The sequence below is a fragment of the Bos mutus genome, chromosome 13 (assembly GCF_027580195.1).
Source record: "Bos mutus isolate GX-2022 chromosome 13, NWIPB_WYAK_1.1, whole genome shotgun sequence".
NCBI classification, from domain to species: Eukaryota; Metazoa; Chordata; class Mammalia; order Artiodactyla; family Bovidae; genus Bos; species Bos mutus.
In genome coordinates, this window is record NC_091629.1 from 58462393 (window position 1) to 58476248 (window position 13856).

Below are 13856 nucleotides of genomic sequence, written 5' to 3' on the forward strand. Positions count from 1 at the left end.
ACTGAGCTCGCACAGTGGCTGGAAAAAAAAAGAGAGAGACTGCTGGTACAGTTGGGAGCCACGCCTTGATTCCTATTTGGGTGCCAGCAGTTCTACCCGAGGCTGCTCTGTGTCATCAGTGCAAATATCAACCAAGTGAAAATGGCAAAGAACAATTTAGTAGTATTATGAACATCATTTTTGCCTTGTAGATCCCCTGGAAGGGTCTTGGAGACCCCCAGGGATCTGTGAACAAGACCTGGAGAATGGATAAGAACTGACACGTGAATTCAAATGAAAGAATTAGAATAGCTCTATTTACTTTTCTCTTTTAAATGATTTGTTAACGGAGTTATCACTCACAGGGTTATAAAACGCTCTCACAAATGTCCTATGGAAAAACTGAAAGCCAATTCCATTGGCAGCACTATTTGCTTTACTTCCTCCCAAAAAAGTGGGGGAGGGGAGGACTAAGACCTGGGAGGCCCAAGGGAGTGTATCAGGCGTGTGGAGCCATCCGTCAAGCGTGTCATGGTGAGCACACACAGTCCTGGGACCACAAGGGCAAGGGGTGCTGGGAACTCAGGGCCCTCGGTCAGCTTCCCCACACAATCTCGCTAGCTAGCCACACACCCCTCCACGACAGTCACACACACACACACATACACGCACAGAGCTGCACTTTGCCATGGCTGATTTCACACAACATAAATGACCAGCCTAACTGTGGTTACACTCACACAATACAATCATACAGCCACGCAAAACACCTCCGTGGTCAAACACCCAACCTCACTGTGCTCAAAACCAAGTCACACGATTTTGTATTCAAAGTTGAAGAATTTCAGTGAGCACACACCCAAGCATCGCTGCAATCCAGTTATCAGTATGGCACATAAAACTCTGGGTCACCACATGACCGCGTGTGTACATTGTTCGCAAGAGCATAGGTTTTGGAGACTGGCCAACCTGGGTTCAAACTCAGGTTCTACCACTTAGATTAGTTCTTTCACCTTGGGCAAATTATTTAACCTGCCTGAGCCTCAGCTCTAGAAAATGGGGATAATTCCTACCTTGGAAACATGATGTGCGGAAGGCATAAAGACAGCACTTTGTCTGGACAGATGTATCCTAGGGATAGGCTCTAACTGCCATGGATGGATTTTGTCACCAGAGGGCACCAGGACTCCAAGATGTCAGTGTGGGCACTGGAAGAAATCCTGCCAGGAAGCCCAGGATTCCTGGGGAGTCTGAAGTCAAGCCCAGACTGGGATGGGGTGGGGATGGGGCTGCACAGACTCTGGAAACCCCAGCAAGGCTCAGGCCAGCCGGGGGCTGCTCCTGGGCCAGGTGGGCCCCTTATAGGATCCTGGCCTTTTCTAGGAAGGAGGATGAGCACTTACTAGGTACCAGGCCCTCTTCCTTGCCTACTTCACCCTGTTTAATCCCCACAACAGTACTGTGATTGGTAGCCAGTACTGAGAGTCTTCTGTTGAGGAATCCTGAGGAAAGCGAGGTTCCAGTTTACCTGGCTATCAAGTGGAAGTCCTGGGATAAGAATGCAGGCAGCCATGGCTGTCTTGGGGACCCCTCCCACCTCCTTTCTGGGGCTCTGCCAGGGCTCCCTGACCATGGCTGGCTGCCTTGGAGCTCAGCCAGCCACAGCTGACCCTTTCCCCTCTTCCAGCCTGCTCCCAGCCTGCTCTCTGAGCTAGCCCAGGGGTAAGAGGCTATAAGGCATGTGGGGGAGACTGGTAAGGCAGGGCCCTCCAGTAAACCTTATCCAGTGTCGCCCTCTTCAGCTGCTGGGAGTTGTGGGGTGCTGCCAGCTGATGGAGACCCACCCACTCAGGCCGCCAGATACCACCCGCTTGGTATCACTCCCCATCATGTCACAGGTCCCTGTGATGTCCATTGGTAGGCACATCATGGCTTTGTTCCTCCTCCCAGTCTGAAAGGGTTACTCAGACAGGACCCAGGGAAGCAGAGTCAGACAGGAGCCTTATCCAGTCTCCAGGTCAGCAAGCTGGGTGGGCTGGATGGGAGGAGGGGGTGGTGTCTCAGGATTCTCCCCAGGGTGGATGGCCATTTTTGGTGTTGGCTGCTTCACTTATAGCCACTCCTCCCAATCCAATGAGGCTCTGGGTTCAGCGGGGCAGGGGCAGTGGGAGGAATCCTCATCCCTCAACAGGATGGCTCTGGGTGTCAGCCTCTAGCCCAGAACTAGCCTCCTGCTCCTCACAGGGAGGCCCGATCTGGTGGAATAGGGACCTTGCCTCCACCCCGTTAAGAAAGCAGCAAGGCAGAGACGGCCTGATGGAGAGACATAGTCAGACCCGCTCTGACCATCAGACATGTCAACTTGCTGACTGTCTGTGCTCACAGCCTGACATCCACAGCCAAGGCCTTGACTACACGTGGGCCTCAGAAACATGCTGTCTCACCCCAGCACATGATATAGGGTCAGGTTCCAATACAGGAAAGCAGGAGTTCCTTTCCTCTCAGGGCTGAGTTCCTAGAAATCAGCACAGTTCCCAGCACAGAGCAGATGTACATTCATACGTGTGAGTAAGTGGACATTCACTCACACAGGTCATGTGACGTGGGGTGGGGAGGGACTGGAGGAAAAATCATCAGTCTCCATCCCACTTCAGGACAGGATGAGAGCATCAGGAAGCATTGCTGCTGCTTCCAGCACCACCCCTGGCCCAGCTTCCTTGATGGCCACTCCTCAGGCAGTGCCAGTCACTGAAGGGACCTGGGTCAACAGGGCCACCACTCCCCCACTCCAGATTCCTTCCCAGTGAATTGGCACTCAGAGCAGTGGATGTTAGGAGTCCTAGAGGATCTAGACATGAGGGGCTCTGGGCATTTAAGGCCTCTGGGTGCTGGGAACTCTAGGTTTTGGGTTCACTGTGGTGTTCAGAGCTCTGGGACCCTTGGCGTTGGGAATCCTGGATTTTGAGAGCTCTAAGGTATTTAGAAATCTGAACACTGAATGCTCTGGACATCAGGCTGTACCCCAGACAGGCCAAAGTCCATTATTTCCAATCTCTCTTCTAATTTTACCTGCAGCTGCTGAGATCCAGGCTGGGCCCCTGCTCTGATTCCTGTAATTGGCTCATGCTGCCCTGGACCAGGGCCAGAGAAAGCACAGCAGGATGGACTGAAGGGCACATGGAGCCCCAGAGGCAGCTCTTGGATCTGGAACCAACCTAGATCCCTCCCTTGCATTGGGACAGGATAGGGAAGGTGCTAGGCACTGACCACTAGGCATTCAAGGGAGGAAGAATCTGAGAGCAGAGCCCAGGTGGGTTTCTGCAGCTCCTGAGGCTGGGTCTTCAAGCCTGGTCAGGCCAGGCTGTAACTCAAAGCAATGTCCACCCTTCCCCTACTTCTCCGCAGGGTATCCCGGCACCCTTCCACCAAATGCCCAGTGCCACCAGCTCCTACAGTTCCTTCCAGAAGTGGCCCACGTCTGGCCTGATCCTTCATCCCACCAGACACACACCTAAGCACACTCTGTGCCACCCGACAGAGACCTTGCTTCTTCGGGCTGATGATGACAAGTGAAACCAGTCAGCACCAGAGGGATCTGACGTGGACCCAGCCCTCCCAGGAAATAGCACTGCAGCGGGAGGCTCCTGAGACACGCCTTAGACCACAGTGGGTGGGGCCCAGCCGCTGCCTGTCCTCTTGCTGCCCTGCCCAGGAAGAAGCCAGCCAGAGAGATGTCTGACCCATCGGTCCTCCCCTCTGTCCTCTGGCCTGATCCCCCTCCTCTCCCCATGGTGGCTCAGGCTGGCCGTGCCCTTCCCATCCTGTGGGCCAGCGGTCTAGGGTGGGGAGCTCATGGTGGGGGTGAATCCATCTCGGCTCTGACCTGAGCTAGGCCCAATCCTGCCTCCCTTGGGGCCTTATTCTGGTTGGAGGAAAACAGCTGCTTTGGTCTCTGATTCGCAGAGACAGGCGATTTTTCAAAACAGAATCTTTCTCCTAAGCTTTTCCTCAGGATTCACCTCATTGTGCATCTGCTTGAAGCCCTTTCTAGATCAAAATGGGTAAAATGCACAGATCTATAAGTCTCTGTATGTATGCAAATGTACTTTGTGTGATGCCATCAGTCTAGCAAAACCCATGTGGGCAAAATCTCCAACTTTTCCAAACTCCCAGGGAAAATATATTTCTCCCACCCCATGGGCTAAAAGTGTGAAGACTGTCTCCTTGTCCTGGGATTCATCCCAGATACACCTTCTCCCTGACTCAGGACTGAGTCCTGAGCACTCCTCCCCTCGCTTCATCCAATCTCAGCCCATTCCCCACCCCCCACTTCACGTGGAGTCCTTAGAGTGGGGTGGCCATGTTGGTTCCAGAAGCTTCACTGACACTCAGTGCTCTCTTCTCAGGGGCCCCCAGCCCCAGTCTACTCCTTCAAGGGGAATGAAGGCCATTGTCCCACCCTCCTATGCTTCCTTGTCCCCACTCCACTCCGTGGAGGATCTTTCAGCAGCCTCTATCCTGTCTTCCCTGTGTGGTGGCCCTTTATGACAAGCCCCAGTGGGAGGGAGGGAGGGAGAAACCAGAAAGAGAATTTGTGTCCCAGCAGGAGAGGCAGAGGGAGAGAGACTTGGGTCACAGGGGCCCAGTCCCCAGAGTTGGGCACACATGCACACTGAGACCCAGAGCTGTTTCAGTGCGCAGTCACTCGCCTCCAAACACAGATTCATCTACACAAATCCACAAGGGCAGGGGCCATGGGAACCACAGATTGCTCAGGAAGAGGACACACACAAGACACCTGCAGTTCCTTCATAGAATACAAATCACAAACCTGCAAGGCTGGGGACAAAGGAAAAACAAAAATAATCTTGCTGATGAGAAGAATGTCTCCGAATCTTCCAGGTTCTGACCAAGCCTCTAAGGTGAATAGGTTGCAAGTTCTGAGTGGTTGGGCCCTGGAGAAGCCTGGTGGAATGGACTGGCGCTCCTTGGCAGGAAGTGTCTGTGCCTGATACCTGCTATCTTGCTCAGAGCCTCTGTAAATTAGTAAAGTGGAATCTCACTTGTCAACCGATCTTGTTCGATTTTGGCATGTGTGAGTCAGCTTCTTGGAGGCTGACTATCCCCAGGGAACAAAGAAAACTGGTTTCCTGGGCAGACAACAGTGAGGACAGACTCAGGGTGCAGAGGAGAGACTGGTCCCTTCCTGAGCACATGCTGGGGCGACAACAGTCCCCTGACGGCCAGTACTAACTGGCCCTTCTCCTTGAAAGCTGGTGGCCTCAAGACAAGCAAATGTGGGAGCCCCTTCCCACCAACTGCCAACCTCTGCTGCTCAGAGGCAGCCCAGAGCAAGGTGTTTTATTTTGTAGGACAGGAAACTGAAGCTCAGCAAAGCTCCCTTTGGCAAAGTCTTCTTTAGCTAGGATTGGAACCTCTGCATGTCTCCCCAGGGTGAGAACAGAGGGCCCAGGTTGGTGTCTGCAGCCCTTGTAATACAACAACCCCTGTGTGTGCTAAGTCATTTCAGTAGTGTCTGACTCTTTGTGACCCTATGGACTGTAGCCCACCAGGCTCCTCTGTCCATGGGATTCTCTAGGCAAGAATACTAGAGCAGATTGCCATGCCCTCTTCCAGGGGATCTTCCCAACACAAGGATAGAACCTGAGGCAGTGTAGGTGTGACCAAACCAGTGAGAGGGTCGGTGGAGAAAGGACCCCCAAGCCCTCCAGTTCCAAGGAGTAGGGCCCAGGCCTTACCCAGCTGTGCCCACAGTCCCCAGGGGCACTGATCCAAAGGGGATGGAATTTGCTCAGACTTCTCTCTAGGGTGAAGGCAGGTGCAGAAGGCCGGGGCCTGGCAGGCTAACTCCAGCCCCAGTCCCCAAGTGCCCCAGGCCTTTCTGGCTTCATTCCAGCCTAGCCCAAGGGGAGGACATCTACTTCCTCCAAGGGCCCCAGCTGGAGGGCAGCGAGGATGGGGCAGAGCAAGGGGCTCCTTTGCGGAGCCCACTCCCAGGGGTTCATGGGACTCAGTCCTTGGAAAGCTTGGAGCAACTTGTAAATTTATTCCCTGGGAGGAGGAGCCTGAGAAGTCGGCCGGGGGTGGGGATGAGAATGGGGTGGAGGGGTGGCAGGGGTGGGCAGGGCGGCCAGGGGAGCTGCTGGGAGAGGGGAGGGACTTGGCTAGGTTTCCCAAGCCTTCTTCACTCTCCAAACTTTCACCAAACTCTTGGCCCCCGCCTCCCCGAAACCAAAACACAACAAGCTCAGGAGGAGCAAGGAGCAGCACCGCCGCGCGGGAAGACTCGCGGTGGCACAGAGCCTCAAGAGGCTGATGTAACTTTAAGAAAGTCACCTGGGCGCACCGCGGTGCGGAGCCAGAATGCCTGGGCCGGGCCTGCAGCACGGGAAGGGGGCTATCGGTAGGGGGCGCTACGGCCCGAGCCTCTCACTATCCAGCCGTTGGTCTGGGTGTTTGGTGGCTCCACCCGGCTGAATCTCAGGAAGAGCGAGAGAGCGAGCGAGCGTGTGTGATATTGGATGCATAAGGGCATCTGTGGATGAGTGTAGGTACACGCGTGGGGATGTCTGTCTCGCCAGAAAGGTTGGGTAAATGCGTAGGTCTGGGTGTCACCGCTGTCAACAATGAGCTGCAACGGGCGGAATGGCGGCGGAGGGGGGCGGGGGGCCGCTCCTGGAGGAGGGGAGCAGCGTGCCGTTGACGGTTTGGCCCCCAGCGGCGGGCACGTGTTAGTACCGGTAGCGCCGGAACCAGAGCGTCTGTTCGAGGCGCCCGTTGGGTCTGCGCGCTGGGGCCCTGCAGACGCCCTGAACCTCTAGCCGGCCTGCCTCCCTATCTGCCCGCCACTCGCCGGTCGGGTGCGGGTTCCTGCGCGCCCAAAGGTCCTGGGAAGCCGTGCCAGGGAGTCTCGGTGCCCTCGGACCCTTGTCTGCGGCTCCGGCTTTGGGAAGGGGCTACGGCCGCGGTGTTCTCGGGCGGTTGCTCTCCCGGAAAGAATCCGCGTCCTCCCCACCCAACCGTCATTCCAGGTGCGCTTAGGGCGGGTCCGGGCGGCAGCAGGTGAGGGTAGGGGCCTAGCAGCCCGGGGCGCCCACCCCAGCCGGTGCCCCGCACCCCGCAGACAACGGCCGAACGGGGCTGACCGCAAGTCTGGGGCCGGGCGGGAGGAGGCTCTCCCAGAGGGCCGGGAGGGGCCCGAGCCGGCCCGGGGGCGGGGCAAGGGGGCGGGGACCTGGGCGCCCCGGTATTTTCCACGGCAGGGGCCGGGGGCGGGGTAACCGTCCCCACACCAGCTGAGAGGCCCACACGTGGCGGTTGATGTAACGGCCGCTCCCGACACCTCGCATCCGGATTAAGGCGAAGGCGCCAGCTTCGAGGAATCGGGGCTCTCCAGGCGGTGCTACAGCTTTGAAAGCGACCCGGCCTTTTCCTGCTGTTCAGGGGCCTCTTTCACCAGACCCGCAGCTTCTTAAAGGAGCCGCGCCCCCTTTAGGGCCAGTTCTCCGCAGGCCACGCCCCCTCGCTGGCCACTGTTAAAGGAGCCGCGCCCTTGTCTCTCTGATAGCTCTCATAAGGCTTAGGTCTGTTTCTTTGCTGAAATAATCTTGATGCTGCAGCTGCAAGAAGATAAAAAGTTGGGTTTCTTTGAGTGGAGAGGAAGAAGGGCCTGAGAGGTTAAAGAACCCCAAGTGAGAGAGTGTCAGAAGACTGGAGGGTAGGGGGTGAGGGGGACTGGTTCTGCTGCGACTGCTGCTGCTAAGTCGCTTCATTCGTGTCCGACTATGTGCCCCCATAGACGGCAGCCCACCAGGCTCCCCCGTCGCTGGGATTCTCCAGGCAAGAACACTGGAGTGGGTTGCCAGTTCCTTCTCCAATGGTTCTAGGAAGGGACTAATGGGCGACACTGAGCATGCCCAAGTATTTCCAAGCAACTCAAGAAAACGCCCCCTTAACTCCGCCTACACTGTGACTAAGGCTCAGTGCCCAGCTCTGAGGATGCAGAAGAATCACCCTTCTGCCCTGGGATCTCTCCAGCTGGTGGGGAAGGAAGATTTGGACACAAGTAACCATGCTACACGGAGAAGGCAATGGCACCCCACTCCAGTACTCTTGCCTGGAAAATCCCATGGACGGAGGAGCCTGGTAGGATGTAGTCCATGGGGTCGCTAAGAGTCGGATACGACTGAACGACTTTACTTTCACTTTTCACTTTCATGCATTGGAGAAGGAAATGGCAACCCAATCCAGTGTTCTTGCCTGGAGAATCCCAGGGACGGGGGAGCCTGGTGGGCTGCCATCTTTGCATTCTTCCCTCTTCCCGAAGCGACTGCAGCAGCAGCAGCAGCAAGCATGCTACAATGGCTGCGTGTGAGGAACGTGTTGATCAGATGTACACTGCGTGCATTGGGTGTAACCGGAGGCACAGTGGGAAGGCTGACTGCAAATGCAAGAGAAAGGAAGGCTTCTTGGTGGTAATGGCTTTGGAACAGGTTTTGAAGATGGGTGGGGTATATACAGAAGGAAATGGGGACAAGGGTGCTCAAGGAAGAGGGAATTGCCTAAGCCACGGAATGAAGGCAAGAACCCTCTGGGGATGCTGGATAGTCCCACATGGCCCACAGGTAACCATAAGTGGCTGTAGGTAGCTGATTTTGGCTCTAGGCAGAACCAAGGGCCCTTCCTCACTCCCACAGCCCCTCCCCACCCTCCAAGCAGTGAATGGGAAATTACGCTTCCTTTTCTATCTTTCTCCTAAACTGTGAGGTTCTTGAAGGCAGGGAAAAAACCTTGTCACCTTTCCATCCCCAGTAAGGACTTCAAGGCTTGGCCCAGATGGATCATTAAAATTGATAGAGCTGACAGTCCTGTTCGGAGGAGAGGAAGACTGAGCAATGGGACAGTAAAGATGGACCAGGTCCTATGAGTATCCTCTCACTATCCTCCCTTGGGTGGCTCACAGGCAAATTGAACCCAGCTCACCCAACTTAGCTCATCCCCTCCCCACTCCAAACCTGCAGCATCCCCAGCATTTCTGTCTCTGGTCTCTGGAATGGGCACTGGCTTCTTCCTATTATACCATTAGAAACCAGAGGCCCCTCCTTATCCCTCATCCCCAAGTCCAATGCATCACCAAGTCCTACCAAAGTTACCTTCTATATTTTTCTCAAATCTGTGCACCTCTTCCCACCCTGTCATCACCTTCCTGAGCCAAGCCCCCTCATTCCTGGCCTGGCCTGGCCTAGTCCTAATCCATTTCCTTTCTTCCCCTCTTCCCTCCCTCCAGTCCTTTCTCCATACTAATCTAGGTTGGCGTTTTCAAAATGCACACACCACCAATAGCTCCTCCTCTCAGTTATAACTCTGGTTTCAAGACTTCAGTCCTTGTCATTGCCCTCAGGATAAAGATCAAAACAAGGCCCCCAAAACCCTGACCCTGCTTTTGCATCCACCTTCATCTTTGGCCACTTTCTCCCTCACTCTCTGAGCCCCAGGCTCCTGGTCTTTTCTGTATTATTTCATTTGCTTGAATCTATCTTTCTGTTGCTCACTGATGCCTAATCATCCCCTCTGACTCTTAAACATCACTTCCTCAGGAAAGTCCTCTGTAACTCTCAGACAAGGCCAGGCCCCACTGGTGTAGACTCTGGTTAAAGAGGATCTTTCACTTTCCCACCCTTTATCGTAGGCTCTAATTATATGTATTTGAGTCACCTGTTTCACTGGTTTCCTGTTTCCACCCAGCCTGTAAGCTGCAGGAGGCCAGAGACTGAAGAGTTCATGGCGCCCAGCACAGGTCTGGCCCAGAGCAAGCCTGAAATAAATATTTGTGGAATAAATGAATTGAACTGTGGCCAGCCCTAACTGCCTGCTGAACAATTTAGGCCATATCCTGTTGGCTGAGGAAGACTGTTGGAGGAATCAGGTTTTAGGACTTTGGGACAATGAATGGATTGGAGGGGAGGAGAAAGTGGAGGCCCTGCAGAATCGAAACTTAAGCAGAAACCTCAGAAGGTACAAAGGAAGTATAATTAGCCCCATCTTCCAGATTGAGAAAGCAAGGGTCAGATAGGTTCAGTAATTTGCTTGAAGTCACATACCTAGTGAGTTGGCAGAGTCAGTTACTTGTCCCAGGTCCCAGAGTCCAAGGTCTTCATCACAAGCTAACCTGACTCTGACCCTCATGGCACAGACAGCTTGTCAACAGTGGTCTATATGTGGGTGAGTGGCAGGCCTGGTGCCTGGGTAATGTGGATGCCCAACCCCTATCAGAGGGCCTGACTTATCATAGGCCTTCAGGTGGTACTTTTTGAATGGATGGATGGGGCCAGTTAACAGAAACAGCAGAGGCAGGAGAAGTAGCAAAGCTTTGCACCCAACTCATTGTCCTGGGAGCAGCTGCCAAGCAGTCTTTTTCCACTGAGAAAGAGAAGCACCTTGAACACAAGGGCCATATTTGCATTATTCAGGGATATCACCCTGTAGCCCAAGTTCCAGGACAGAGTGTCCTCAGTTTACTCATCTGACCAGAAGGCATGATGTCCAAGCCATGAGGTGGCTGTGCTTCATTACTATCATCATTGTCATTATTATTTGATAGCCAAAGAGTGACAGCTTTGAAGACAAGAAGTCTAGAGTTTATAGCTTGGAGGGATGTGGAGAGTGAGAACAAGAGTGTGATCACATTCTCTCTTCTTCTGACTGACCCCAGAAGACCAAAGCCGTGAGCAGGGACTTCTCTAGAGAGGCAGGAAACCTGGCCTGGGCAACTGAGGGAAATGGTCACAAGTCACACCCTTGCCTGGCCCTGAGGAGGTTGTGCAGGACAACTGGTGACCAGGGGAAGGGCCAAAGGTAACCTAGGGTGGATTTGCATAGGCAAAGAAAAGCTGGTTCCTCCTCTTTTCTAGCTTTCCAATGACTTCCTGGGTCTGCGGGTGAACTCTTAAAGTGGCTGTGGGTGGGGCCAAGTGTCACAGAATAGCCTTTGCGCTACAGTCCACTCCCTGAGAGTACCCAGAGAAGAGCCCAGTCCTTCCTGTGACCAGGTCCTATGAAGGGTGAACGTCCCTGTCCATCTGACCATGGGTTTTCCTCCTGTGAGAGCATTCCTTGAGGCTCTTGAAGTTTGATTCCATTCCTGTGGCATGTCAAAAACTACCTCGTCTTGCATCTGCATCCATCCAACATCAAACCTTCAGACACCAGCAGCCGCATGGCCGTGCCTCCTGCCTGTCTGTCTGCTCCCCACCCCCCACCACCAGCCCCACTTGACTGAAAGATCTCTTGAGCTGACCTGGCTCCTGATTCCAAGGCCTCAGTGTTATCCATTTCCCTTCAACTCAATTCCACCAACACTTCCTGCAAGCCGAGCTGGGCACAGAGGGGTCAATGAAACACATCCAACCCCTCAGGGAATTGGCCAACCTACAGTTGACAGACATAAGCAAATATGTCTAGAGTGGGTTTATAAGGACACTGGTAGCACAAAACACAAAAGAGGAAGCAATTTGTTCATTCTGGAGTGGAGTGGGGGCCATGTCAGGCAAAGCTACAGAGAAGTGACACTGAAGCAGGGTCCCAAAGGGTTTGTAGAATTTCACCTGGGGAGCAGGAGGCAAGGTGTTCGGCAGGCGCCCGCCTGAGCAAGGGCACGGAGGCGTGCCCGCACATGCTGTGTTTGCTGTGCCCAGAGCTTCTGGTCCAAGTTAGTGATGTAACAACAAGCCCAGATGCCTGGAGCCCAGGCTGAGCAGCACCAGGATAGGGAAGGCCCATCCTGGCAGCGTGGCCAGGGCGCGGTCGGGGAGCATGTGCTGATCCAAGCTGACTCCCCTTCAGGGGAAAGGTTGAGGCCATTCACACAGACAATGAAGGAATTGGACCCTGTCCCAGTTCTGTGTTCATTTTTTATCTTTTATAGAATTGGGCATCTGGAGAGTCAAAAATAGACCTTTGCCCATTGGGACAGGAAGCCTGGAGACCAAGGGATCCAGGGGAAGGGTTGGGAGAAGAGTGAGGTAGGAACTGGATTGAGGGTCATCCAGAAAGGAACAGGACGGGAGGGAAGAGCGGCAGGTGGTCTGGGCCCTGCACTACCTGTTCTGGAGAGCCACACATGTCCTGCCCTGCCTTCCCTGGGCCAGATCCTCACCTCATTCTCTGCTCTCTCCACAGCTCTGGAGGCCTGTACTCTGAAAGGTGCTAGAAACAGAGCCTGTGAGTGTGGTCTGGGAGTCCAGAGCCCCTAACCCACCACCACCATGGTAGGAAAAGGTGCCAAAGGGATGCTGGTGAGTACAGGGACCAGACTGCAGGGAGAGGGTGGGGGTCATGAGCACCGTCCATCCCTTCTGGGGCCTGCTGTCAGCTGCTGGCCTTGACAGGAGGGCCTAGGAGGCTCCATGGGGCCCCGAGTCTGGCACTGCCAGGACTCCTGAGTGGTAGGGCTGTCTCAGGCCCAGGCAGGCAGCCCCTCACCCAGCAGGTTAGATATTGCCGCTGTTTGGAGCCCACAGCAGGCAGATTCTGCTACAGAGCCCAAAAGTCATGCTGGGAGGCAGGAAGCACACTCCCCACCCTCATCACAAGATACCCTGGAAAGCAGGCTGCTGTTGATCCTGCCGGGAGGGCTGTCCTATGGCTGACACCCCAGCACCCCCATCCTGTGCTCTGCCTGCTGTGGAGAGCATTCAGTAGGTACTGATCGAGGAGTCCTCAGAGATGGATGTTTCTCGTCTTCCACTAGAGAAATAGCATAGAGCATTTCATGTTGAATCCTCTTATGAGGTCTTTCAGGAAACATCCCCCTCCCCTTTCCCCAAGACATGGCTCTTCACTGCCCACTGCCTCAGAGCACAGGAGAGGTGGTGCGAAGCAGAGGGCAACAGCAGGGCCAGCTCATGGACGGATGGCTCATGGATGGGCGGAGCAGGCCAGCTCTGGAATCAGAAGCCAGGAAAATACCCCAAGGGCAGTCGTTGTATTCCTTCTCTGGGGATATTGCCTCAAGAACCAGTGAGACTGGGCAGCTGCCCGGGAGGAAGCCAGTGGCTAAACATGGCCCTTCCCTTGGCCCCTCCCTTCCCCACATGGATTCTCCTGTTGCTGTTCTGATTCATTGAAAGACTGATTGACCTAGGGTCTCTTGCAGAGCCCTCCCCAAACAAGCCCTGTCCCACCAGGGATTTCTGGGACTCTTTTGTCCTCGGTCCAGAGAAATGCTGTTGGGGAGGGAGTCAAACAGTTGTTCTCCAGGCTGAGGACCCTGTCTCCTGCCTGGTCCTGAACTTCCAGCATCCAGCCCCTCAGTTCTGCTCTGGTCTGGCCAACTCCTGATTGGAACAAGTCTGAATGAATTAGGCTTCTCAAAGTATTCCTGAGCCAGCCTGAGCTCTTGAGTGCTCAGACGTGGGCAGACATGGAGGTCTCCAGACCCACATACTTGCTAGGGGGGAGTAGATAGGATAGGATAGGATCAAGACTGGCTTCCTTCTTGCCAAAGTGTTGGAATCTGCCATGGGCCTGTAGCAGAAAGTGGAGTGCAGCTCTGCTCCTCCCTCCATGGAGATTCTGAGTCCCGTGAAACCTAAGAAACCCTCTGAGGACTCCCTGGCTGCTCTGCTTTCTTTGGAGTGACCCTGAAAGGACTGGGGCAGGCAGGCAGGGGTGATGGGGGACCCACGTGGGCAGCACAGGGAGCCTGAATCCCAAGGTCCCAGAACCCCTGCTGGGGCTGAGCTTCCCAGACCCCAGGCTCTGCCGGCCAGCCTGTCTATGGAAGGGAATGCTGCCTTGGGACACCTGTTTCCAGCACCAGGATGTGCCTAAAGATAGCCAGAGCTTAGTTTCCTTCG